Below are 26,232 nucleotides of genomic sequence, written 5' to 3'. Positions count from 1 at the left end.
GACATTACCGCCTACACGTGTTTGTAGCTTGATTGTCTTCTTTGAGTTCCCTGAAGTGTTCTCTGGGAACTAAGGGTCTGGTTTACCATACTAAAATCCAAATAAAATGCGCTAAACAGTGTGTGCAATCTATAAAATACCATGCATGTACTATTAATGGTCGTGTTGCGTGTGATTAACTAACACCGCGTGTGCAATTGTAAAGTGGTGCAGACCGCCTTATTTAAATGATGATTTAGCGTGTAATTTAGTGGTCCCCACCCAGCGCTCCGTGACACAATTGCTACTGGGCCGCACAGAATTTTTTTTTTTTTATAAACTACCGCATTTTCTCCGACTTAACTTTCGCCTGTCCCACTAAACACACCAATAAGCTTGTTAATAGATGTATATCAGAATCAGAATAGTTTTTATTGCCATTGTTTGAGAACGGTCAGATAAAACAAAAATTGAGCTGTTTGGCCACAATACCCAGCAATCTGCTTGGAAGAGAAAAGGTGAGGCCTTTAATCCCAGGAACCCCATGCATGGTGGTGGTAGTATTATGCTCTGGGCCTATTTTGCTGCCAATGGAACTGGTGCTTTACAGACAGTAAATGGGACAATGAAAAAGGAGGATTACCCCCAAATTCTTCAGGACAACCTAAAATCATCAGCCCGGAGATTGGATTTTAAAGTTAAAGTACCAATGATTGTCACACACACACTAGGTGTGGTGAAATTTGTCCTCTGCATTTAACCCATCCCCTTGTTCACCCCCTGGGAGGTGAGGGGAGCAGTGGGGAGCAGTGGGCAGCAGCGGTGCCACGCCCGGGAATCATTTTTGGTGATTTAACTCCCAATTCCAACCCTTGATGCTGAGTGTCAAGCAGGGAGGTAATGGTCCTCATTTTTATAGTCTTTGGTATGACTCGGCCAGGATTTAAACTCACAACCTACGCCGATCTCAGGGCGGACACTCTAACCACTAGGCCACTAAGTAGGTGGTCTAGTCATACCAAAGACTAGGTCATCTAGTCTTTGGTATGACTAGGTGGCCTAGTCATACTGATCTTGGGCGCAGTTCGGTGTTCCAACAGGACAATGAGCCCAAGCACACGTCAAAAGTGGTAAAGGAATGGCTAAATCAGGCTAGAATTAAGGTTTTAAAATGGCCTTCCCAAAGTCCTGACTTAAACCCCATTGAGAACATGTGGACAATACTGAAGAAACAAGTCCATGTCAGAAAACCAACAAATTTAGCTAAACTGCACCAATTTTGTCAAGAGGAGTGGTCAAAAATTCAACCAAAAGCTTGCCAGAAGCTTGTGGATGGCTACCAAAAGCCCCTTATTGCAGTGAAACTTGCCAAGGGACATATCACCAAATATTAACATTGCTGTATGTATACTTTTGATCCAGCAGATTTGGTCACATTTTCAGTAGACCCATAATGAATTCATAAAAGAACCAAACTTCATGAATGTTTTTTGTGACAAACAAGTATGTGCTCCAATCACTCTATCACAAAAAATAAGAGTTGTAGAAATTTTTGGAAACTCAAGACAGCCATGACATTATGTCCTTCACAAGTGTATGTAAACTTTTAACCACGACTGCATATTAATTTATACTCAGATGCTTTTATGTGTAGTTTGCTATTTATACTGGTGCTGTGCTTGGTAATTGTCATTGTATGTGATGTTAATTCTGCCAGTGTTAAATACTGTGGTGAGTGGGAGAATAAGTAACTGTCTTTAAATGCATCCAGTGTTTATTTGATACCTGAAACTGTACATTTGACATTGTTTAGGTTATTACCTGCTCATTCCACCTGCTATTTCAACTGTTTATCCATTCATCATCTACTGCTCAATGCTACTTCACTCCTACATCTGCTGCATTTGTACTCCTGAATGCCAAGAGTCAAATAAAAAGGGAAAAAGTTTGACAATTGCGAGCTGAGTAATTCCCATACACACCGTGGGAAAACGGAACACATATTGTGACAAAACAGTGATGGGACGCATCATGATGAGGAGTTAAAAATGTTGGTGGATTGGTGCAAAAGTAACAACCTTTGCATCAATGTAATAAAGATCAAGGACATGGTGGTGTACTTCGAGAAGGTCAGACACCCCCTTCCTCCCTGCACACCGGTGCAGCAGATGTGGATATGATGTTCAGCTCCTATCTCGGGACCTCACTTGGAGCCACAACACTTCCTGTCTGCTCAAGAAGGGACACCAGCGTCTCTGGACGAGGGATCTCCATCCTTAGGAGCATCTACACTACCGTTCAAAAGTTTGGGGTCACCCAAACAATTTTGTGGAATAGCCTTCATTTCTAAGAACAAGAATAGACTGTCGAGTTTCAGATGAAAGTTCTCTTTTTCTGGCCATTTTAAGCGTTTAATTGACCCCACAAATGTGATGCTCCAGAAACTCAATCTGCTCAAAGGAAGGTCAGTTTTGTAGCTTCTGTAACGAGCTAAACTGTTTTCAGATGTGTGAACATGATTGCACAAGGGTTTTCTAATCATCAATTAGCCTTCTGAGCAAACACATTCAGGCATGTGATTTGACCACAATGAAAAATACTGAAAACATTTCCGGGGGTCTGGGGGACGAAGGCCCCCAGCCAGGTCCAGCCAGGTTCCCCCACCAGTGCCCTGGTGGGCTGGTGGGGGGACAAGGGGGGCAACGCCCCCCGAAGCTCCTGGTTTTTCACCAATTTAACATGCTAAAATTAACAAAGACAGCACCATTTGAAGAAAATATTTTAGTGTTTAAAGACATGACAACATCATTAATAGAACATACATAACCCAATTATCCTAATGAATCACTGTATATGGTTCAGTCCCAACAGTATTTAGTCACTAATATTTATATCTTGTGTTCATTTCACATCCACAGGTGTCACATTGATCAGTGTTATTATCTACAGTTTATTTACAGTATTACCACATTACTTCAGTTCACTTTACACATTAGCTTTCTCGAAGAGCCCAGCCCTAACATGAGCTTTCCTTGCAAATGTATTTAACAAAATACCAAATGTAAACATTTCATTCTTTTCGCCAAAATAGGATATACATTTATGAAAATAATTAAACATGTTTAGTATTGTTTACTCATATTTGAATATAGGAAATAATAATGTGAGGACACTGACATATTGCATGAAACAAGTGTGAAAATATTTACCTTCAAGATTGTTACACCACTGACAATAGTTTCAAGAGACTACATAAGAACTTAATATTACAAAATAGTATTATATGCAAATGTATTTCAAATAAATTGTTAACTGGATTCAATAATGCGACTCTTTGAATTTCTGTAATTTCATAATATATTTTCACGTGGCTTTTTATTTTTAGAAAAACCCATTTATATTTCGCAAAGCAATAATTGGTTAATATTTAAAACAAACATGCGTATTTCGCAAGCAAATATTTTTTAGCTTACCTCATTATTAACAACCCTGTCTGCAACTGAAGTGGGTTGTTTGGGTGGATCTTTCCTCTCGATGTAAACAAAGGATGAAGTCCGTAAGGTTTGCTCACTTTCGGTTGACATCCAAAAGTACCAGCTAGTGAATAGTTCGTTTTCCTTGCTTCAAGTTGTTTCATATGTTTTTGGCGTTTCGCATGTACTTCCAAAGCCTTGAAACCTCGTGATCCATAGTCAATATTATCATGACACCACATGCACAAAACCTTTCCGGGACGATCGATTTTCCGAATAAAATCACCGAACAAAGTCGTAACTTGCTTCTTCCCAACAGTATCAGTGATTTCCCTTTCCATCCAGTCCCATCGTAACTTATTTTTGACATGTTTATCAATTTCTTTTACTCGTCCTTTCTCTCGAGAACCGACATCGTTTACATATGGAAAATGGCGGTATGATGACGTTATTAACGTCATCATTCATAACAGATGTCCTGATTGGTCACAAGGAACATATCGACCAATCAACTGCGGCGTTAATATAAACTACGTCTCGGATCTTGATTTAGGGTCGGAAAAAAACCCCGAAAAACGGGAGATAATTTTTTTTCCCCCCGAGATTAAAAAAGACGGAATTCCGACTTTAGACGGAAAAATCACATGCCTGCACATTGTACCATTAGAACACTGGAGTGATAGTTGCTGGAAATGGGCCTCTATACACCTATGTAGATATTGCACCAAAAACCAGACATTTGCAGCTAGAATAGTCATTTACCACATTAGCAATGTATAGAGTGTATTTCTTTCAAGTTAAGACTAGTTCAAAGTTATCTTAATTCAAAAGTACAGTGCTTTTCCTTCAAATACTGTCAAAGCGCTTTGAGTACCTTGAAGGTAGAAAAGCGCTATACAAGTATAGAAAAGAAGAAGAAGAAGAAGAAGAAAAATAAGGACATTTCAATGTGACCCCAAACTTTTGAACGGTAGTGTACATATGTGTGGTGGAGAGTACTCTCAGCACAGCCAAAGAAAGGAAGGCACTGCATAGAGTGGTGAATGCTGGTTACAGTGTCCGCCCTGAGATTGGTAGGTCGTGAGTTCAAACCCCGGCCGAGTCATACCAAAGACTATAAAAATGGGACCCATTACCTCCCTGCTTGGCACTCAGCATCAAGGGTTGGAATTGGGGGAACAGCTTCTTTCCGGAAGCCGTTTGACCGCTGGTGGTCTATAGCAATGGATACTAATCAACCCCCATCCACATTGAAAGAGTCAACTGGCATGACTTATAGCTGCAACACGACACATGACGTTCAACTATCCAAGCAGGGTGAGTAAATGTAAAAAAGTAAAAAGAAAACACTTTATTGGATAATACATCATCTCACGTTGTAGGAGATGATTAAAAAATGCTGAACTCTGCAGCTTGGCAGGATTTAACTAGGCTCTCTAGAATCCCACTCACAGCTTCTCTTTTTGCAATTACCTTTTTCTTATCCTTCTTCTCATCCTTCTTGGTGAAGACGGTATGAACCCACCAGATCTTGGTAAACATGCTGCCGTACGCAAGGCTGAAACCCAGACCAAGCAGCCACAAGCGGAACTGGTGGATAGGAAAGAGAAATCAAAGACCTCACAGTGAGGGCGGATTAATATATCAAACAAATGAATCAAATCAGCTTCAAGGGTACTTGCAATCATTAAGCCTTGTCTGACTATAATAGACTTTCTAAAAGCACCTTGAAATGAAATTGAACTACCAGGAGGTGCAGCAATTCGGCACTGACATTGTGAATCTGCTTTTGCTGTCTTGCGGTGGACAACACAAGGGAAGGCCTTTAAATAAGGAGGGAATTAAGATGAGAAGGTAATTATCTTTTTCGATCGGCGGTTGCTTTTGCTATTTAATTTGTTCATTAGTTCGACCCTGAGTCGCAAAGGGCAGAACGTGACACCAACTAAAAACTTATTTCATCAGCTGTCCACCGGAGATTTGTTTCCAGCAAGATCAAATCAAGTTCAAAGTGTTTGGCTGCAGGTCAAAATCCACCAAATCTCTTATACCAAACTTTTTAAAACTCGGACCTAAAGGTTTGCAATTTAGTTTTTTTGCATGAATTTAAAACTCTGACATGAATGTGCTCCCCCAGGTAAATCATCACTGTGCCCACGGCATTATGCTACAACAGTGGTGTCAAAGTCAAGGCCCACGGGCCAAATCCGGCCCGCGAATTAATTATCTATTTTCCCCGGGATGATATTAGAGTAGTATTAGAATCGGCCCGCAGGACACTGCCGCCTGCTGGTGTTTTGCAAGCACCAATACTCCATCAGTGTTGGTGCTAGGGATTTTCAAAATGGGGTCCCAGGGAACCCATCAAGTTATAAAAATGGGGTCCCACAGTAAATTTTTGGGGGGCCACTTTTTTCTAACTGTTTTGAAAACAAATGATAAATGTATGCATTATCCTGTTATATCTCACATTCTATATTGTGTATTGGAAAAAGGTTGTCATAAACGTTACTTAATTCATTAAAAAAAATAAAACAAATTTATGAATATGTAGATGTATTCAGTTATACACATTCATTAACTTTCTTCTTTCCTTCATGGATCTAAACTTTACCGCTGCGGGTATGTTTTTCTGTATTTTTATTGTAATATTTTCAGAATGTGTTTGTTCTATTTTTGGCCAAAGTAAGACAAAGAAAACCTCCCTGCGGCCCCTGAGCTAAAATGAGTTTGACACCCCTGTGCTACAGCGTCCTAACCCTAACTCTAACGTTACACACTGCTTTATGACGGCGTCATACTATGGGGCAGTTAGGGATGGGAATCGAAAACTGGTTATTGTTGAGACCACCAGGGTTTCGATCCCTGGGAATCATTTGACGGTTTTGTGAACAATTTTGTTATCGATGCCTGAGAACATGGATGACGTCCCCACGCACGGCACCGGTCAGCAACACAAATGTTAGAATTATTCGAGTGAAAAAAAGACAACAGGGTAACTTGCGATACTTGCAAAGTGGATATTTCATCAAATTGAGAAAATACTACCAGAAGCATTAACAAAGTTAGCACTGGGGTTGTCCCGTTACCAATATCTTGCTACTGGTACCGGTACAAACAGGTATTTCGATACTTTTGACATAAGTGGGACCACAACAAATGTCATTATTGGCTTATTTTAAAAACAAATCTTATAATACATTAAACATACATTTCTTATTGCAATCAAAGAAACATTTTGGCATTGTGAATACATTAGACCAGTGTTTTTCAACCTTTTCTGAGCCAAGGCACATTTTTTTAATTGAAACAATTCTGAGGCACAACACCAGCAGAAAACATAAAAAAATGAAACTCAGTAGCCGATATTGACAATAAAAAGTTGTTCTCGCAATTGTTGGATATGACTTTAAACCATAACCAACCATGCATCAATATAGTATCATCAAATCTTGTCTCAAAGTAGGTGTACTGTCACGACCTGTCACATCACGCTGTAACTTATTTTGAGTTTTTTGCTGTTTTTCTGTGTATAGTGTTTTAGTTCTTGTCTTGCGCTCCTAATTTGGTGGCTTTTTTTTCTTTTTTTGGTATTTTCATGTAGCAGTTTCATGTCTTCCTTTGAGCGATATTTCCCGCATCTACTTTGTTTAAGCAATCAAGAATATTTCAGTTGTTTTTTATCCTTCTTTGTGGGGACATTGTTGATTGTCATGTCATGTTCGGATGTACATTGTGGACGCCGCCTTTTCTCCACAGTAAGTCTTTGCTGTCGTCCAGCATTCTGTTTTTGTTTACTTTGTAGCCAGTTCAGTTTTAGTTTCGTTCCGCATAGCCTTCCCTAAGCTTCAATGCCTTTTCTTAGGGGCAGTTACCTTTTGTTTATTTTTGATTTAAGGACTAGACACCTTTTTACCAGCATGCTGCCTCCCGCTGTTTCCGACATCTACAAAGCAATTAGCTACTGGCTGCCACCTACTGATATGGAAGAGTATTACACGGTTACTCTGCCGAGCTCTAGACAGCACCGACACTCAACAACAACACATCATTTGCAGACTATAATTACTGGTTTGCAAAAAATATTTTTAACCTAAATAGGTGAAATTAAATAATCTCCCACGGCACAACAGACTGTATCTCACGGCACACTAGTGTGCCGCGGCACAGTGGTTGAAAAACACTGTATTAGAGAACTTCTCTTTTAGTAGTTAGTAAGCAAAGGCTCTTAAATTGGCTGCTGACATATGCAGTAACATATTGTGTCATAGTTGATTGTATTATTTTGTCAAAATTATGAAGGAATTAATTATTAATATACTTGTTAATTTACTGTTAATATAGTCTTACTTTCTGTTTTAACATGTTCTATCTACATTTCTGTTAAAATGTTTAAACACTTATTATAGGTAAACACTTATTCTTCTATTGTTTGGACACTTCACATACGTTTTGGCTGGTACTACAAATTTTGGTATCAATCTAATACCAAGTATAGTTGCAGGGTCATACTTAAAGTAAAAAAAAATGACAAAAGATTTTGTGATAATACAAAATATCGATGTAATTATTGTAGTATATACGACTATATACGCCTCTTGTACTTGGTGTCGTTAGAGGAGAGTTAGCTTGTTGTTAGCGGTTAGCTGTTGTATCCTCCTTGGGTGTGTAGTGAAGCATGTTTAGCTATTCATCGTCCTGCAGGGATGATACTTGTAAGAAACAAAGTTGATTTGTTGCCATGGGGGCGATGATTAGTAATTTAGGAGTAGCTAAAACACTGCCGTTTGCGGATAGACATTAGACGCTAGGTAGCTAGCAATGTTTTAAAGCATCGCTTGCAGTGCCTCGTTTCAGTGTTTATAGCTTCACCTTTATAATTAGTTTTTAAGCCAAAATGCGTTCATTCTCCCTCTTCTGTCTCCAACACTGTGTCTGCCTTACATGCGCCTTTGCTAGTTTTACCAGCAATGTCACGATGTGACAACGGCCCGCCATCATGTCCATAAAAATAAAAAAAATACTGGTATTATTCAGAGGCATTATAGTACCGTTTTTAATTTATTAGCACCGGTATACTGTCAACACGTTGTCTGCTGTTAATATTGCAGGTAAATACAAAACTAACACTGTCTACACCATGTTAAAACATGCTATCATTAACTGTAAATGTGGAATTAATGTTTCTAATGCATTGCATGACGAGACGCCGTGTCACGAACAGTTTGCACATCTCCTTCCTGTCTAAGAGGTGTTCTACACAGCTGCAGACACGGTGATTAGTCATAAATATTGCATACGTTTCCCTACAAAGCAGATAAGCTAAATTGTCTGCAAAGTAATGGTTAATTTTCATACTGACGGTTGAAAAATTGCCCTGTCTACAGTTCTACTTGACTTGACTTGCTTGTATTTGTCTTTGTCTGACAAAATTTTATTTAACATTTATACTGTATCGACATTTAAAAAAAAAAAAAAAAGTCACTTATACTTGAAAAATGTTAAACATGTTCTCAAACATTTTGTCATGACGCGGAGTCGAACCCTTGTTTTCTCTGCAGCTGGAGCTGCCGGCACCTCCGCTGGCAGCGCGCTCAGACACCCCCCTTGATTTGATGAAGGATACATCCAACATTCACAGACAACAACTCCTGGTAACATTTACACCATTGATTATACACATAGGCTACACCCATTCACTTAGAGTAGCATACACACGCCACGTAATCATCAAAGGTTTGAATAAACCTTGTGAACCGCAGTTCTGTCTTGGTTGTCACCTCCTTCCCTTCTCTGTACACAACACATTTTTGTGCAATTGACATTTGTCACAGAAAAGTATAATATTTGTTTTATTACTGCAATCTTTTTAAAATAGTAGGTCAAAAAAGTCAGTTTCTCCTATTTACACAAAAATATTTTGAAAATAAAAGTGATATAAAATAGCTACCTTTACTTCTACCAAAAGGAAATGTGAGGTTTGACCATCCAATACAATCAAGCAAAAGCTTACAGGCAGCCTGAGAAAGATAAGAAAGCACATGACTGTGGAAAAAAGACTACTTAAAACTAAGGATGTCCGATAATGGCTTTTTGCCGATATCCGATATTCCGATATTGTCCAACTCTTAATTACCGATACCGATATCAACCGATACCGTGTATACAGTCGTGGAATTAACACATTATTATGCCTAATTTGGACAACCAGGTATGGTGAAGATAAGGTCCTTTTAAAAAAAAATAAAAATAAAATAAAATAAGATAAATAAATTAAAAACATTTTCTTGAATAAAAAAGAAATTAAAACAATATAACAACAGTTACATAGAAACTAGTAATTAATGAAAATGAGTAAAATTAAATGTTAAAGGTTAGTACTATTAGTGGACCAGCAAGCACGCACAATCATGTGTGCTTACAGACTGTATCCCTTGCAGACTGTATTGTTATATATTGATATACAGTATAATGTAGGAACCAGAATATTAATAACAGAAAGAAACAACCCTTTTGTGTGAATGAGTGTAAATGGGGGAGAGAGGGTTTTTGGGTCGGTGTACTAATTGTAAGTGTATCTTGTGTTTTTTATGTTGATTTAATAAAAACAATTAAAACAAAAAAAAATTATCAATAAAAAAAACAAACAAAAAAAAAACCATACCGATAATAAAAAAACCATACCGATAATTTCCGATATTACATTTTAAATCATTTATCGGCCGATAACGTTGGCAGGCCGATATTATGGGACATCTCTACTTAAAACAGTCTGGTGCAATTCATGTGAGAGTAGTTTGCAGGTGGCTGGGTTGCTCTTATCGACCCATAGGCTGAGTACAAAAAGACCACATGGTGATTGGCAGGCACTGCGAAAATTAGTGCGTAAGTATGCGTGTGCTCAGTCAAGTGTCTGAGGCAAGAACCTGGGCTCATTTGGATTTTCCCTGAAGTTATATGGGGGGCCCCACATCTGCGGTCCCCTCCAACGTTTCTCATTGTCATCCCATTGGGTTGAGGTTTTACTTGCCCTGATGTGGGATCTGAGCCGAGGATGTACGTTGTGGCTTGTGCAGCCCTTTGAGACACTCGTGATTTAGGGCTGTATAAGTAAACTTTGATTGATTGACTTTGATATTACATTATATTCATTCATCCATCCATTTGGTACCACTTTACCCTTTCAGGGGGCTAGAGCCTATCCCAGCTGCGCTTAGGCGGAAGGCTGGGTACACCCTAGACAAGACGCCACCTCATCACAGGGCCAACACAGATACACAGTCAAGCATTCATACTCACATTCATAATATAGTTATTTTCAAAACAAAAACTGTTTTCCCCCACACTTCATCAAGGCTGGAGTCTATTAAGGCCTTACTCATGAATTGATGAGTATTTCTGGTCTTGTCATCCTCGTCCGGACAGAAAGGTGACATGGCAGTGTGGCTGGATCAAAACAGATGTCGGACACGCTTTGCTAAACAAAAAGTTACTTTATTACAAACAAGCGTCATTATACAGGTCTGCAGTACCTGGAGGAGGTTTTATCAAAAATGAGGCACTCCTAATTTAGGGGAGCCGAACCACAGTTTTATATTCCTTATTTCTCTGTCTGGGTGTGTGTTAATTAAGGAGAGTACAACCTGACCATGTAAGGAGATGTTCGCGTGTAAGACTGGGAAGACAACAGATGTATACCATAACTTGTAGGTTGATGTTTAGGATGAACATGGAGTCTCTCCTCCAGGATAGAGCTATCACTTTTGCATTCCGAAGTCTGAATTTATTGCCTCTTCTTGTGAGAGAGTTAACCCAGTCCACATGCGAATGCCCAACTAAGGCGCCTTAATTTATTATGCCCTCAACCATTATTTACTTAAATCTGGTGGTTCGCTTTCTCCAAGTTGAATATAAACATTCACCATATGTAGAACACAATATGAGTTAATGAATACACTTCATTATACTCTTGTGTTTTCTTAACTAAACAAAGTTGATGCTAATATGTTTGCTATCCTTTTATCCAAATGAGAATCGACAAGAGAATTGATAAAGAACCGAACTGTTAAGAATAATATATATATTTTTTTAATCTTATCAAATCCCATCCCTAGAGGGAGTATAGAGCAACCCCAGCTACCGTTGACAAGATATTTACCTTCTTGTGTAGTAGTGAACAATGACAAGTACAACATCCAGATCACTGTTGGTGCTGGAACTAATGATTCAGAAACAACAGTTTATTTTTAATGCAGAAGAGAAGTTTGTGAAAATCGGTGGTAAAACCCAAGAACGAATCGCGGCAGAGGACAGGTGGATTTGCAACACTATGTTACTGTAAATAAAAGCATTTAAGAACTACTTAAACTTGATAACACATGCAACGCTGATCTCCTAAACGCGTGCAAAGTGGATTTTGTATCTTAAGTGAGCAGAATAAGGCGTACAATCCATTTTGCGTCTCCGTCTTCTTTGAATATGCAGAATAAATGCTGATCATCAGAATGCCCGCACTACTGAGAGGAGAAAACGCAAATATATTACACAGCATGCACAGTGTGATTTATCAACACTCATCACTGTTTAGCAAGCACTATTTAGCACGTCTGAAATGTACGGGCAAACTGACACACTCTCGCTGCTCGCGCTGCAAAGACAGACGACTGACATACAATCCTTTGTCATAAGTGCATGTGTCAACATATGTCCATGGTCTGTCAGAAATAAAAAATATTAAACATGTTGTCTATTCAAAAATATAATTTTATAATTTTAGAGCTACATGCTGGGTGAGTTAAGGGGTTGATTAAAACAAATTTAACTGATGTGTTAAATGTGTCTGCTGGCGATTTTTTCAATGCTCTTCCTTTTTTCATTTATCATATATAACATTAACATACAGTACAGGGCAAACGTTTGGACACACCTTCTCATTCAATGGGTTTTCTTTATTTTCATGACTATTTACATTGTAGATTGTCACTGAAGGCATCAAAACTATGAATGAACACGTGGAGTTATGTACTTAACAAAAAAAGGTGAAATAACTGAAAACATGTTTTATATTCTAGTTTCTTCAAAATAGCCACCCTTTGCTCGGATTACTGCTTTGCACACTCTTGGCCTTCTCTCGATGAGCTTCAAGAGGTAACCTGAAATGGTTTTCACCTAACAGGTGTGCTTGAAGCTTATCGAGAGAATGCCAAGAGTGTGCAAAGCAGTAGTCAGAGCAAAGGGTGGAGATTTCGAAGAAACTAGAATATAAAACATGTTTTCAGTTATTTTCCCTTTTTTTGTTAAGTACATAACTCCCACGTGTTCATTCATAGTTTTGATGCCTTCAGTGACAATCTGCAATGTAAATCAGGGGTGGGCAATTAATTTTTACCGGGGGCCGCATGAGCAACCCGAGCACTGCTGGAGGGCCGCACCGACAATATTTCAATTAAATTTTGCACAAATTATTTTTGATATACCGTAAGATAGATAATAATAATATTTTCATTTAACCTAACTTATCTTTATACAAAAGCAGATGGCTTTTGATGGTTTTATTTTTAACACTTTCTTACACAACACTTCCTGATGTATATTACAATACAAAAATTTCAATTTCTGTCACTTCATCCTGCATCCTCTTTGTTGTGAACGTAGCATGCCTGTAAGGTGATTGGCGAAGAAGGAGGAAGCGTTGCTGTTGCGGAAATGAGGAGTGAGGATTGGTTTTCCTTTTGGAAAGAACGAGATAAGTTGAGCTGTGTTAGTATAGCATGCTCAATAGAAGTTTAAAAAGAGCATCAGACTTGGTGTGCACTTCTTCTGGACGCTACAATTGATGTCACAAGTGGGATGAAATGCCTCCCAGTTCGCCTTGCCATCAAACCTGGGAGTCTTCATTGAGTGCGGAATTCCCCCCGTGGCAAGCAGCGTGGCTGCACCTGTAAACGCTGCCTCTCTCTCTCTTTCTCTCAGTCTCTCTCTGTCTCTCTCTCTCTCTCTTTGCAGCGAGCTCCTCACGTGGCACGTACCTCCCGATGACGTAGCACACAAACAGTGCAGTATGCGCAACGTTTTACTTCTGACATCAATTGTAGCGTCCAGAAGAAGCGCACACCAAGTCTGACGCAATTTTTAAACTTTTATTGAGCAAGCTATACTAACACAGCTGAACATATCTCGTTCCTTCCACACTTCTCATTTACGCAACTCAAGAAGACAACATCTACTTCAGCAGGTCGTTACACTATATTCTTTAAACACAGCAACGTGTGTACCACAAATTAAGCACACGGCTTTACCTTTACTTGGCAGTCCATGTCTTTTTTAAAACACGCCATTCGTCATCAACGTTTCTCTTTTTAGCGTCTCGGGGATAACCGGGCATGTCGCTGTGCGCCTTCCCTCACAGGACATACGCACATATAACACTTTTCAAAATAAAAGCAGCACAGTTGTATTGCACGCACGACAAAGATGTTTTTTTAAATGTATTTTGTATTTGTGATTGCCGCTGCGCGCACGAGCATACGTCCACACGGAAGTAATACAAATAACGCTTTTCAAAACAAAAGCAGCACCGTTGTATTGCACACTCGAAATAGATACTTTTTAAAATTTATTTTGTAATTTATAATTGGCCTTACGCGGGCCGGACAGGGACGTACAAAGGGCCGGATGCGGCCTGCGGGCCGCAGAATGCCCAGGTCTGATGTAAATAGTCAAGGAAGTAAATAAAAACGCATTGAATGAGAAGGTGTGTCCAAAATTTTGGCCCGTACTGTATATTTTATTTGAAAAAAACGTCTTGAAATACACATTTTTTGCATCTTGAGCACAGTAAGTGCAGCCTCACTCCTATGTGCGCACCTTCAGCGCAAAAACATGTGGTTTCCATTGTAGATGCATGTTGGATGTCTCTTGCATGTTTGAAAACATAGCAAACGCTACAGGTAGAAGCACAAAAACATGAATGTGCAGTAAAAGATCGAGTGTCTCCATGGTGATGCCAGTGTATCACATCCTCATTTAAATAAGGCGGTCTGCACTAAGGCTGAAACGACGCGTCGACGTAGTCGACGTCATCGGTTACGTAAATACGTCGACGCCGTTTTTGTGCGTCGACGCGTCGCATATTTACGTCACACTACCGTCATGGCGAAGCGCAAAGCAGACGATCAAAGCAGACGATGCGAGCGAGGGGGGAAAAGCATGCCAAAAGTGGTCAAAAGTGTGGGAGTATTTCAATAAACGGCCTAATAATGTTGTTGTATGCACACTGTGTCGAGCGGAAATGGCCTATCATAGCAGCACAACGGCTATGAACGAACATTTGAAAAGAAAACCATATAGTCAATCGTCCGCGCGAGCATACGTTGTCATCATTACACAAAAACATGAATGTGTCATTTGTATCTGCTAGGGGTGTAACGGTACGTGTTTTGTATTGAACCGTTTCGGTACGGGGCTTTCGGTTCGGTACGGGGGTGTACCGAACGAGTTTCTAAGCTAAAGCTAAAGTGTTAACAAGCTGCTTTGCTCCGTCTGCCTCTGTCTCAGCACGCAGCATTGTCCCACCCACACAACCATCTGATTGGTACACACGAAGCATTACCAGCCAATCAGCAGTGCGTATTCAGAGCGTTACCAGCCAATCAGCAGTGCGTATTCAGAGCGCATGTAGTCAGCGCTTCAGCGTGGAGCAGATAGGTGTTTAGCAGGTGAGCATCAGGCAGCGGACTCTCCCCAAATGATAATAAACACCTCTCAGTCAACTACTAGTAACATCACTATGAGCCCGTTGACCTTCTAGAAATATAAACTGCAGCTCAGCTCACTCGCAGTCCTGGCTTGAGGTGAAGGCTAATTACCTCTCAGTTCAAGCCACATCGACCCCTTCTGAGCGCCTATTTTCAGCTGCTGGGAATATTGTAAACAAGAAAAGAACCAGAGCATGTACACATGCTAACCTTTCTTCATTACAACTGTTAGTCACTCACTGGAATGAGTAGAATTGGTTATTGTGTACTGTGTTGGACTGGATGTTTATTTTGCACATTTTAAAAGCCATACTTAATGTTTACAGTCCTCCAGAATACTTAGATTGGCACTTTTTTGTATTGGATGTTTATCTTTATTTTTGCACATTTTAGCAAATAAGCAATACTTTCACTTTTGTTGAAATGTTTACACTGTTGTTACAGAATATTTCGTTTTGCACTTTTTTGTATTGGATGTTTATCTTTATTTTTGCACATTTTAAAGCAAAATAAGCAATACTTTTACTTTTGAAATGCTTATACTATTGCAGAATATTAAGATTTGCACTGGATGTTGATACTTTTATATTTGCACATTAAAAAGCAAATAAGCTACTTTTAATTTTGTTAAATGTTAAAAGTTTTAAATGTTTACATTGTTACAGAATATTTAGTCATGTTGTTGTCAATGTTGACTGAGTGGCCATACTTCTTTTTTTTTGTAAATAAAAGCCATGCCTTTTGAAAAAACGGGCCTACATTTATTTTTTCATGGCTGTGCCAGCAATCGGAGTGTTGCTGGTTACTGGGGTTCAATTCCCACCTTCTACCTTCCTAGTCACGTCCGTTGTGTCCTTGGGCAAGACACTTCACCCTTTGCCTCTGATGGCTGCTGGTTAGCGCCTTGCATGGCAGCTCCCGCCATCAGTGTGTGAATGTGTGTGTGAATGGGTAAATGTGGAAATACTGTCAAAGCGCTTTGAGTACCTTGAAGGTAGAAAAGCGCTATACAAGTATAACCCATTTATCATTTATCTTCATTTTGAATAAAAAAATAATCGGTAAAAGGAAAAATAATCTATAGATTAATCGGAAAAAAATAATCGAAAGATTAACAGATTAATCGAAAAAATAATCTATAGATTAATCAATAGAAAAATAATCGTTAGCTGCAGCCTTAGTCTGCACCCCTTTACAATTGTACACACAGTGTTGGTAAATCACACACAACATGCCCACTAATAGTCCATGCAATTTGTGTACTATTAGTTGCTGTTTAGCGCGTGGTATTAGGATCTTAGTAAATCAGGCCCTAAATCGCTTGTTGACGAGTGTTGCTTGTTTAAACCTTAAAAAAAAGTTTATAAAGTTACATTAAAAATATTTTAAGTTAACTCGGCACATGTTAATCTATTTTAATAATCAGGTGATTGTTACAGTAAGGGTGGCATATCGTTTCAAATATTGATCAAATCAATACCAAAGTGAATATTGATGGATTGATACTTTTGTTGCAATTTCCCGATGTTACATTATTGTAGTGTTTCTATACTGTTACATTGTTTTATATTGTTGAATTCAGTTAATATTTATTTTGTGTTTTATCAAAATCATAACCAACTAACTGGAGGAAAATTCTTAAAATGATTTGACCATGACGTGTGACATGACATGAGTGCGTGTTCGCACACCAAAACCAGAAAGTCTTCTTGCTGCCTGAGTGCAAAGAGCAACTCTGTAGATCAGGGATGTCAAACGTACAGCCCGCGGGCCGGATTAGGCCCACGAACAGGTTTTATCCGGCAAAAAAACCCAACAACAACATCATTATGATTTGTACATTTTCAGAATGTGGTTGTTCTATTTTTAAACAAAGAAAACAATCTGAAGTTGTCTTTATTTTTAAGTTATCGTGCCATGATTTAATCAGTCCGGCCCATTTGGGAGTGGATTTTTCTCCATGTGTTCACTTGTATTAAAAAATAAGAGCACCAGTCAGAAAAAAGCATTATAGACAGAAAAATAACACAAAAATCTGAAAACTGCCAGGCAGATCATATCTTATTTTTTTTTATTATTTAAAGGGGAACATCCCATTTTTTGGAATTTTGCCTATCATTCACAACTCTTATATAAGACAAGAACACCTTGGTTTTTCTTGAATTTTTTTTATTTAATTTTAACTCTTAAATTATCGCGAGCAAAAGTCAGCTAACAGTGGAGCCATTGGGAGTTGCTCTTATCCGCCAATAAAGCGCTCTAAAAACATCCAAAAACCTCCATCAACGTTTTACATACACATATGTAATGTAGTAACAGGTATATTCATAATACCATGTAATATTTATGTATTTTTGTCATTTTAAGCAGACGGTGGCGTATTACTACTACTCAGTGGCCTAATGGTTAGAGTGTCCGCCCTGAGATCGGTAGGTTGTGAGTTCAAACCCCGGCCGAGTCATACCAAAGACTATAAAAATGGGACCCATTACCTCCATGCTTGGCACTCAGAATTAAAGGCTTACTGAAACCCACTACTACCAACCACGCAGTCTGATAGTTTATATATCAATGATGAAATCTTAACATTGCAACACATGCCAATACGGCCGGGTTAACTTATAAAGTGCAATTTTAAAATTCCTGCCACACTTCCGGTTGAAAAACTCCTTTGGATATGATTTATGCGCGTGACGTCACAAAAGCAACGGAAGTTGTTGGACCCCATCGGACCCGATAGAAAAGCCTCTTGTTTTCTTTGACAAAATTCCACAGTATTCTGGACATCTGTGTTGGTGAATCTTTTGAGACTGCAAGAAGAACGTTGTAGGTGGGATCGATCGGTGTCTTAGCGGCTAAGTACAATACTGTAATATCTGTGATATTTGCATTAGTGTACTGTGTCTTTAAGGGTTTGGGGAACGCGCATGCGCGAGTGAGTTGGCGGAGAACTTGAGTGTGTGTGAGCGTGACTTTTGGCTAACAGCAGCTCGTATATGTGTGTGCGTTACTTTTTGAACTACAACCAGTTACCGCTTGTTAATAAAGCGATTGAGCAATTTGTTTAATGGACAATGGAGACTGCAAATAAGAAAGTTGGAGCCGGTGGAGCGGCGGACTACAGCAACACCAACACCAGGAGGTTGTGTTGTGTTTTGAGCAGGATAACAGACGCACTACGGTGAGTCTAGCTTTGGCTTCCAAACATTTGATCGCTTGCCCGTACGTGCGTGTCGATATGTGCATGTGACGTACGTAACTTTGTGGAAATATATGTTTCTTGCCGACTCTGATGGCGGCCGGGGTGCCGTCTAAAGCGTACAACACCCGCCGCCGCATCTAAGTTAGCTACGCAGCTAGGTTAGCTTCTGTTTTTTTAGCTTCGCCAAGCGGAATATTATTAATCGTGTATTTACATGTTCATGGTTTAATAGTATTATTGATCTTCTGTCTATCCATCCAGTCAGGTTTTTTTTTATTTAGTTTCTATCTGCATTTGAGACTGGCGCTATTGCATTGGCTGCGTTGCTAGGTTAGCTTCGGTTTTTTTAGCTTCGCCAAGCGGAATATTATTAATCGTGTATTTACATGTTCATGGTTTAATAGTATTATTGATCTTCTGTCTATCCATCCAGTCAGGGTTTTTTTTTCTTTAGTTTCTATCTGCATTTGAGACTGGCGCTATCGCGTTGGCTACGTTGCTAGGTTAGCTTCTGTTTTTTTAGCTTCGCCAAGCGGAATATTACTAATCGTGTATTTACATGTTCATGGTTTAATAGTATTATTGATCTTCTGTCTATCCATCCAGTCAGGTTTTTTTTAAATTTAGTTTCTATCTGCATTTGAGACTGCTGCTATAACGTTGGCTACGTAGCTAAGGTAGCTTCTATTTTTTTAGCTTCGCAAAGCTGAATTATTAATCGTGTATTTACATGTTCAGTCACTGTGAATGTCCATTTCGCGTTCTCGACTCTCATTTTCAAGAGGATATAGTATCTGAGATGGTTTAAAATACAAATCTGTGATACACAATAGAAAAAGGAGAGTGTGGAATCCAATGAGCCAGCTTGTACCTAAGTTACGGTCAGAGCGAAAAAAGATATGTCCATCACTGCCTCTCAAGTCCTTCACTGTAACGTTCCTCATCTACGAATCTTTCATCCTCGCTCAAATTAATGGGGTAATCGTCACTTTCTCGGTCCGAATCTCTCTCGCTCCATTGTAAACAACGGGGAATTGTGAGCAGCACTAGCGCTTGTGACGTCACGCTACTTCCGGTACAGGCAAGGCTTTTTTTATCAGCGAGCAAAAGTTGCGAACTTTATCGTCGATTTTCTCTACTAAATCCTTTCAGCAAAAATATGGCAATATCGCGAAATGATCAAGTATGACACATAGAATGGATCTGCTATTCCCGTTTAAATAAAAAAATGTCATTTCAGTAGGCCTTTAAAGGTTGGAATTGGGGGTTAAATCACCAAAAATGATTCCCGGGCGCGGCCACTGCTGCTGCCCACTGCTCCCTTCACCTCCCAGGGGGTGAGCAAGGGTGATGGGTCAAATGCAGAGGACAAATTTCACCCCACCTAGTGTGTGTGTGACAATCATTGGTACTTTAACTTTTTAACTTTAACTTTAATTTTACAGAGCGCATCACAACATTCGCATTTCCCTTCACCAACATCAACACTATCTTCACCATGCAGACTTCATGAGAGCCAACGATTACTTTGGGACAAATTATATTTTCAACCCTGAATATAAGGGGTATGATCTACAAGTTTTAGAAGCTGTGTGCTAAATAGATGCAGATTGAATGAAACCCTAAGCACCATGGAGCATTATTGCGAAGCGCTAAACAAGCAAAAAAAAAACTTGGAACACAATAAAACAATCCGCTCTCCTGGGAAGAATTATGAAGAATTAATCATAATCCTCAAGAAGGGAAAAAAAAGTGCTGCAAACCAGCGTCTTTTTGTGTCTTTTTCGCCATCATGCAAATTTTTTAACAATCGGACTCGTGAATCTGTTAGCGATTCCATCTTTCACGAAATGTTAGTTAAAAAGATGCTAGTCATGCACAATGACGCAAGATCAAGAGAGCAACTACTAAAAAAGATCGCTGACCTGCAAAAAGACATTCAACGCATGTCAGACTCACTCAGGACTCACTCAGCTGGCTGAAAACATCGAAGACCGGTGAGCCAGCTTCAGCTAATAGAGACACAGTCCTCTGGGATCCGTCCTCTTCCTGCCAGGGACCTTCGTGTTCCACTCCAAACAAGAGGGCTCCCTGGACCGAGGTGGTCGTTCGCTGTCGGAGAAGGCCTCCGAGTGTCACACAGCAGACTCACAACAGGGGACACACCCTGGACCTGGTCATAAGCCATGGCCTGTCCATTGGCGTGTCTTCTTTTTGTTGACCTGGCTGTGTCTGACCACTATTGTGTCTTCTTAATATCACCAGTCCCCGGTGAGAACAGTGAGGAAACGCTACATAACTTCTGGAGTGGCTGCAAATTATATTAAGATTTTACAGAACGCTCCTGCTGAAACGTCATCGTTGATCGTTTTACCAGTAAACTGAAATCAACTTTGGACTCAGTAGCTCCACTTTTAACAAAAACAATCAAAACGAAACCTACACCTCTGTGGAGAAACAATGAACAATTACGTCAGTTAAAAACAAATTGCAGGAGTGCGGAGAGGAGATGGAGGAAATCCAAATTAACAATACATTATCAGATTTTACATCAACAACTCAAGACCTACAATAACACAGTCAAACAGGCCAGAATTCAACATTATTCACAACTCATCACAGAACATAAAAGCAACCCATGGTTCCTCTTCTCCACTTTTTCTATTTGAACAAGTAGACTTTGCAAGAACTTTGCGGACCACCTCAGAACCAAGATCAAAGACATTAGCTCTGGTCTCCAAACACAACACGTTTTATATGCTGACACAGCTGATTTGTTGTCCTTGCCTGAGGCAACACAGGAGATTTTTGTCCTGGTTGAAGCATGGACACTTGGTAGAGTTTTCTCCAAAATAAACCCAATAACTTGTGTAACCCATATGGAAATATAGTGTCACTAATATATTCTCCTATTATTCATTTCTAATCTATGGTGTGCCAAAGTCACTTTGGTCACTTAAAAAATGTTAAACTTGATGTGTCAAAGTCATGTGGTCACTACAGGGTTAAATTAATGATACATGCACGCAGCACGTTATTCACATGTTGGCCAGTAGAGGTCGCACGCACCTTTCTCATTCCAGACATTCCTTCACTGAACGTCAAAGAGTGAAGGCACGAGTCATATCGTTGTGTTACAAAGACAAGGTTTATAAGTTAAAATACTTGTCACTCCTCAAACCGAGTGTTGGAAAAGCAGCATAAGATAGCCTGGTTCCAGTGGGAGCTGGATTGCTGTGTTTTGTGCTGCTGAGAACTTCAGTAAGTGTTACTTTGTGAGTGAGGCCTACTAGCAAGCCTGTTAGCCTAGCCATCCTGTTAGCGCTAAAGAGAGGAGTTTGATAACAAGACACAGAGTTAAAATGTACAAAACCAATTGGAGTAATATGATGTCTTGAGAGAATGCCCTGTGACATGTTAGCATGTTGCAGTTGGATAACTTTATTGTATTTTCGTTTTGTGTAAAAGAGAGGTTTATTTAATGTTACTGTGTTCAGCCTTAGCAGTGAGCAGAGGAGCTGCATTCATTTCAATGCTGCTAAAAGCACCCTCGTCATTCTGCTTAAATGGGAACTGTTGATACATTTCATTTATTAAATTGATACAGTTAAAATGATAACCATTATAATACATGATGACCAAAATGTGATTTCAGTTAAATAATCATTTATTTTATTTTGTGATGGTTTAAAAAGTGATAATTCACAGTTCATAATTTAAAGATAAAAGGGTAAAAATCCTTAAATGGATGTAACTCATTTCATTCATTGAAGTGATAAGTAAGAGGTGAAGTTACTATAGTTTTCATGATTTGATGCTGCTGTTAAAGTCTTACAGACTTATATGGAGTACAGTGTGAACCGACCAGTATTCATATATCCATAACTAAATGGTTAAAATGAGTAACTGTGTTTATTGATTTAAAATTGAAGTTAACATGGTACCATATGGAAGAGAACTAAGAGTAAAAAGAGTATTCTAACTGATTACATTCTGTACTGCTATGTGCAGATTGGTTTTTGTATGATCCTGAAGTCTGGTTCCAAACTGGACTTGAGTTATGATGGCGAGCCAGTCCCAGTGAGTGAGAGTCTGCGGAGAGGGAGCGTTTGGATGTGGTGTGGCCAGCTACATCGGTCTCCACACTCTGCAGCGACCTATAACTGAACTGATCCACCATCAGAGTCGCAAGTATCGAACCGAATCAGTATGGAATAACGGATTACAATAGAACTAAGGATTCCCAACCAAGGAATATAGACAGTGTTCAATTCATTACTACCCGGGTAGAATTTACTTTTTCAAAGGACAATTTAAAAAGGACATTTCTTCTATTTTGCTACTTTTGAATTTTTGCAACAGAGCTCTATTTTTATTTATTTTTGGGGGGTATTTACAATTTAAAAAGCACACTGTTCATGTGTTATTGTTTATTATTGTGCAATAAATTTGCCAGCAGTTGTTCTGTGGTCCACTAAGTACGTAACGTCTCATTGCGAGTCTCTCAATTATACAGCCAAGAACCTAGTAATCTTAATTGTTGTACTAACCTGCTATCCTACAGTAGGGGTGCTACACTTGCCTTTTAGATCCAATTCCTACATCACTTTTTAAATCATTTTATGGATTCTTTGAGGAACAGCTTTTAACTATTATGAACTGCTCTCTTCAGACAGGTGTCTTCCCCGCCGCTCTCTTTCTGAATATTTTTAATAACTACTGACCTGTATCCAACTTACAGTTTTTAAGTAAAATTAAAAAATATTTTAAATGACAGGTACAATTTAGATAATAAAAAACTAACAGTGCTGGTTCTGCTGGATCTAAGCGCTGCTTTTGACACAGTAGACCATCACATTTTACTAAAGAGACTTTGACACCTGGTGGGCCTCTCTGGTACTGTTTTTTAACTGGTCCGCTCTTATTTCACAGACAGATTTTTTGTATGTAAGCATGGAGACATGTCCCTCGGGAACCCACGAGATAAGATGTGGGGTTCCTCAAGGCTCAGTTTTAGGTCCCATTCTTTTTAATGTTTTCTATGCTGCCTCTTGGAGACGTCATTAGGAGACTCGGCATCAGTTTCCACAGTTACGCTGATGATACCCAGTTGTACATTGCCGTGTCTCCTGATGACTCAGGACCAATAGATACCCTTTTTAACTGCATTAGACATCAAGTCATGGATGGCAGTGAATTTTCTACAGCTCAACCAGGACAAAACAGAGGTTTTAGTTATAGGTCCTGTAGACCAGAGGGAGAAACTTTTACCAAAGTTACAAGATTTTAAACCAACACAGTCTGTAAAAAAATCTGGGCGTGATTTTTGACTCCGAGCTGACTTTTATCCCACATATAAAAATATTACAAAAAGAGGTTTTTATCATCTTAAGAACACAGACACAGTCCGCCTGTTTCTCTCACAGTCCAACACGTGCTAATGCATGCTTTTATTTCCTGTCATTTAGACTATTGTAATGCCCTGCTCTCTGGCCTTCTCAAAAAGAATATCAGATGTCTAGAATTGTTACAAAACTCAGATGCACGCGTGCTGACGAGGACCAGAGGGCGGAAGCATAAAGTACCCCTCCAGTAGCCCTGCTTGAAAATTACCAAGTAAGTGTGAAGATGTTGAAGTGGGTCTGTTGAAGCTAAGCCCGCCACCCGGTGGGGGAAGAGCGTAATGGCACAGAGAGGAGAAGAGGAGCTGCACCAGTAGCCCAGAGACTGCCTCCAATCTACGTAAAAGCACAGGTATCACAGACCTGAACCCCGCCCCGCCAAAGGTGTTATGTGTGTGGCCAAGAGGACCACCCGTCTTGGGACTGTCCAGACAGAGAGCGTGGTCAGGACGTCAGTTTGGAGACTGAGTCGGAAACCCCTCGCCAGAGCCTGTACGTCACCTCCTGCTGGGCCCACAAATAAACAAGACGAGCCACCCTGCCGGTGAGAGTGGGAGGGGTGGATACGCATGCCCTATTAGATTCCGGCAACTCCATCACGCTGGTGCGGGCAGATCTGGCGGCCACCGCTGAGGGAGAGATGGTTCCAGTGACCTGCGTTCACGGTGACGTCCAGCAGTACCCCACCACGTCCCTACAGCTGCAGACACCGAGGGGTGAGACCACACAATCCAGGTTGGTGTGATCCCAAAACTCCTTGTTCCACTGCTAATTGGAACCGATTGCACCCTATTTGAGAGGTACTGGGCAGCCATAGTCAGCCATAGTAGGCCCCGGTGCCATTGTAGAGAGCAGGTGCCATTGTAGAGAGCAACTGCCAGTGTATCCAGCCTTTTGACGGACCAAGGCCCATGCTTCATGTCTAAAGTCGTCAAAGCCTTGTGTATATGGTTGAAAGTGAAGCAGCTACGGACCTCAGTGTACTATCCCCAGACGGACGGTCCGGTGAAAAGGTTCAACGCGACATCGAAAAAGATCCTGAGAAAGGTGGTTGACGTAAATGGTAAATGGGTTATACTTGTATAGCGCTTTTCTACCTTCAAGGTACTCAAAGCGCTTTGACACTATTTCCACATTCACCCATTCACACACACATTCACACACTGATGGCGGGAGCTGCCATGCAAGGCCCTAACCACGACCCATCAGGAGCAAGGGTGAAGTGTCTTGCTCAAGGACACAACGGACATGACACGGTTGGTAGAAGGTGGGGATTGAACCAGGAACCGTCAGGTTGCTGGCACGGCCACTCCCCCAATCGCGCCACGCCGTCCCGAAGTAGATGGAAAGAATTGAGACCAACTCATTCCCCATGTGCTTTTTGCGGCATCCACTGGCTTCTCCCCATTTGAGCTCTTCTATGGGCAGAGCCCCCCCGAGGCCTTCTCGACCTGGCAAAGAAAGCCTGGGAGAGCCAGCCGTCACCCCATAGCTCGGTAGAAGACCAAGTCAAGCAGATGCAGGGGAGGATGAAGAAGGTGTGGCCTCTGGTGCGACAATCCAATCAATCCAATCCACTTTATTTATATAGCACATTTAAACAACAGAAATGTTTCCAAAGTGCTGCACAACAATATTAAAAATAATATTAAAAACAATATTAAAAACAATAATCAAATATTATCCTTAGCTCCACCAATGACTGAATAAAAACAAAAAATAAATAAATATAGAACCAATATAAAAACAATATAAAAATAAATATGATTAAAAATGATTTTAAAGGGAAAAACTAATTAAAACAGTAAATAGAAATCAAAATGTATTAAAAAAAAACACAGAGGACAACAGAGGACAGAGGACCACACAACTCACGTAGTGTTAAAAGCCAAAGAATAAAAGTGGGTCTTAAGATGAGACTTAAAACACTCCACTGTGGGAGCAGTTTGAACATGGAGGGGCAGAGTGTTCCAGAGCTTAGGGCCGACAACAGAGAAGGCCCTGTCTCCCTTGGATTTAAGTCTGACGTCGCATAGACAGTTAAGAAGGGGTGTCAGGGGGCCGTGGCCTTTTGAAATTGGCATATAAATTTGCCAGTCATCTGCATAAAAGTGATAGAACACTCCGTGTCTTTTAAAAATCTCTCCAAGAGGGAGAATGTATAGGGAAAACAGGATGGGGCCTAAAATAGATCACTGGGGGACACCACAATAAAGCGGAACAGAAGAAGAGGTGCGTCCCCCAGCCTGACAGAGAAGGACTTCTCTGACAGGTAGGATCTGAACCACTCTAATGCAGTCCTCCTGACACCCACACAGTCTCTCAGGCGGTCTAAAAGAATTGTGTGGTCGACTGTGTCAAAGGCAGCTGTAAGATCTAAAAGCACTAAAATGGCAGAGCTGCCAGAATCAGACATTTAA

The 26,232-nt window shown here is 40.1% G+C and overlaps 1 pseudogene; it reads right to left on the bottom strand.

The window, feature by feature from the left end:
- LOC133656400 (gamma-aminobutyric acid type B receptor subunit 1-like) overlaps positions 1-26,232 on the bottom strand; it is a 182,550-nt pseudogene that overhangs the window by 94,609 nt on the left and 61,709 nt on the right.

This window comes from Entelurus aequoreus, linkage group LG08 (assembly GCF_033978785.1).
Source record: "Entelurus aequoreus isolate RoL-2023_Sb linkage group LG08, RoL_Eaeq_v1.1, whole genome shotgun sequence".
NCBI classification, from domain to species: Eukaryota; Metazoa; Chordata; class Actinopteri; order Syngnathiformes; family Syngnathidae; genus Entelurus; species Entelurus aequoreus.
This window is presented reverse-complemented; position numbering and strand designations above follow the sequence as displayed.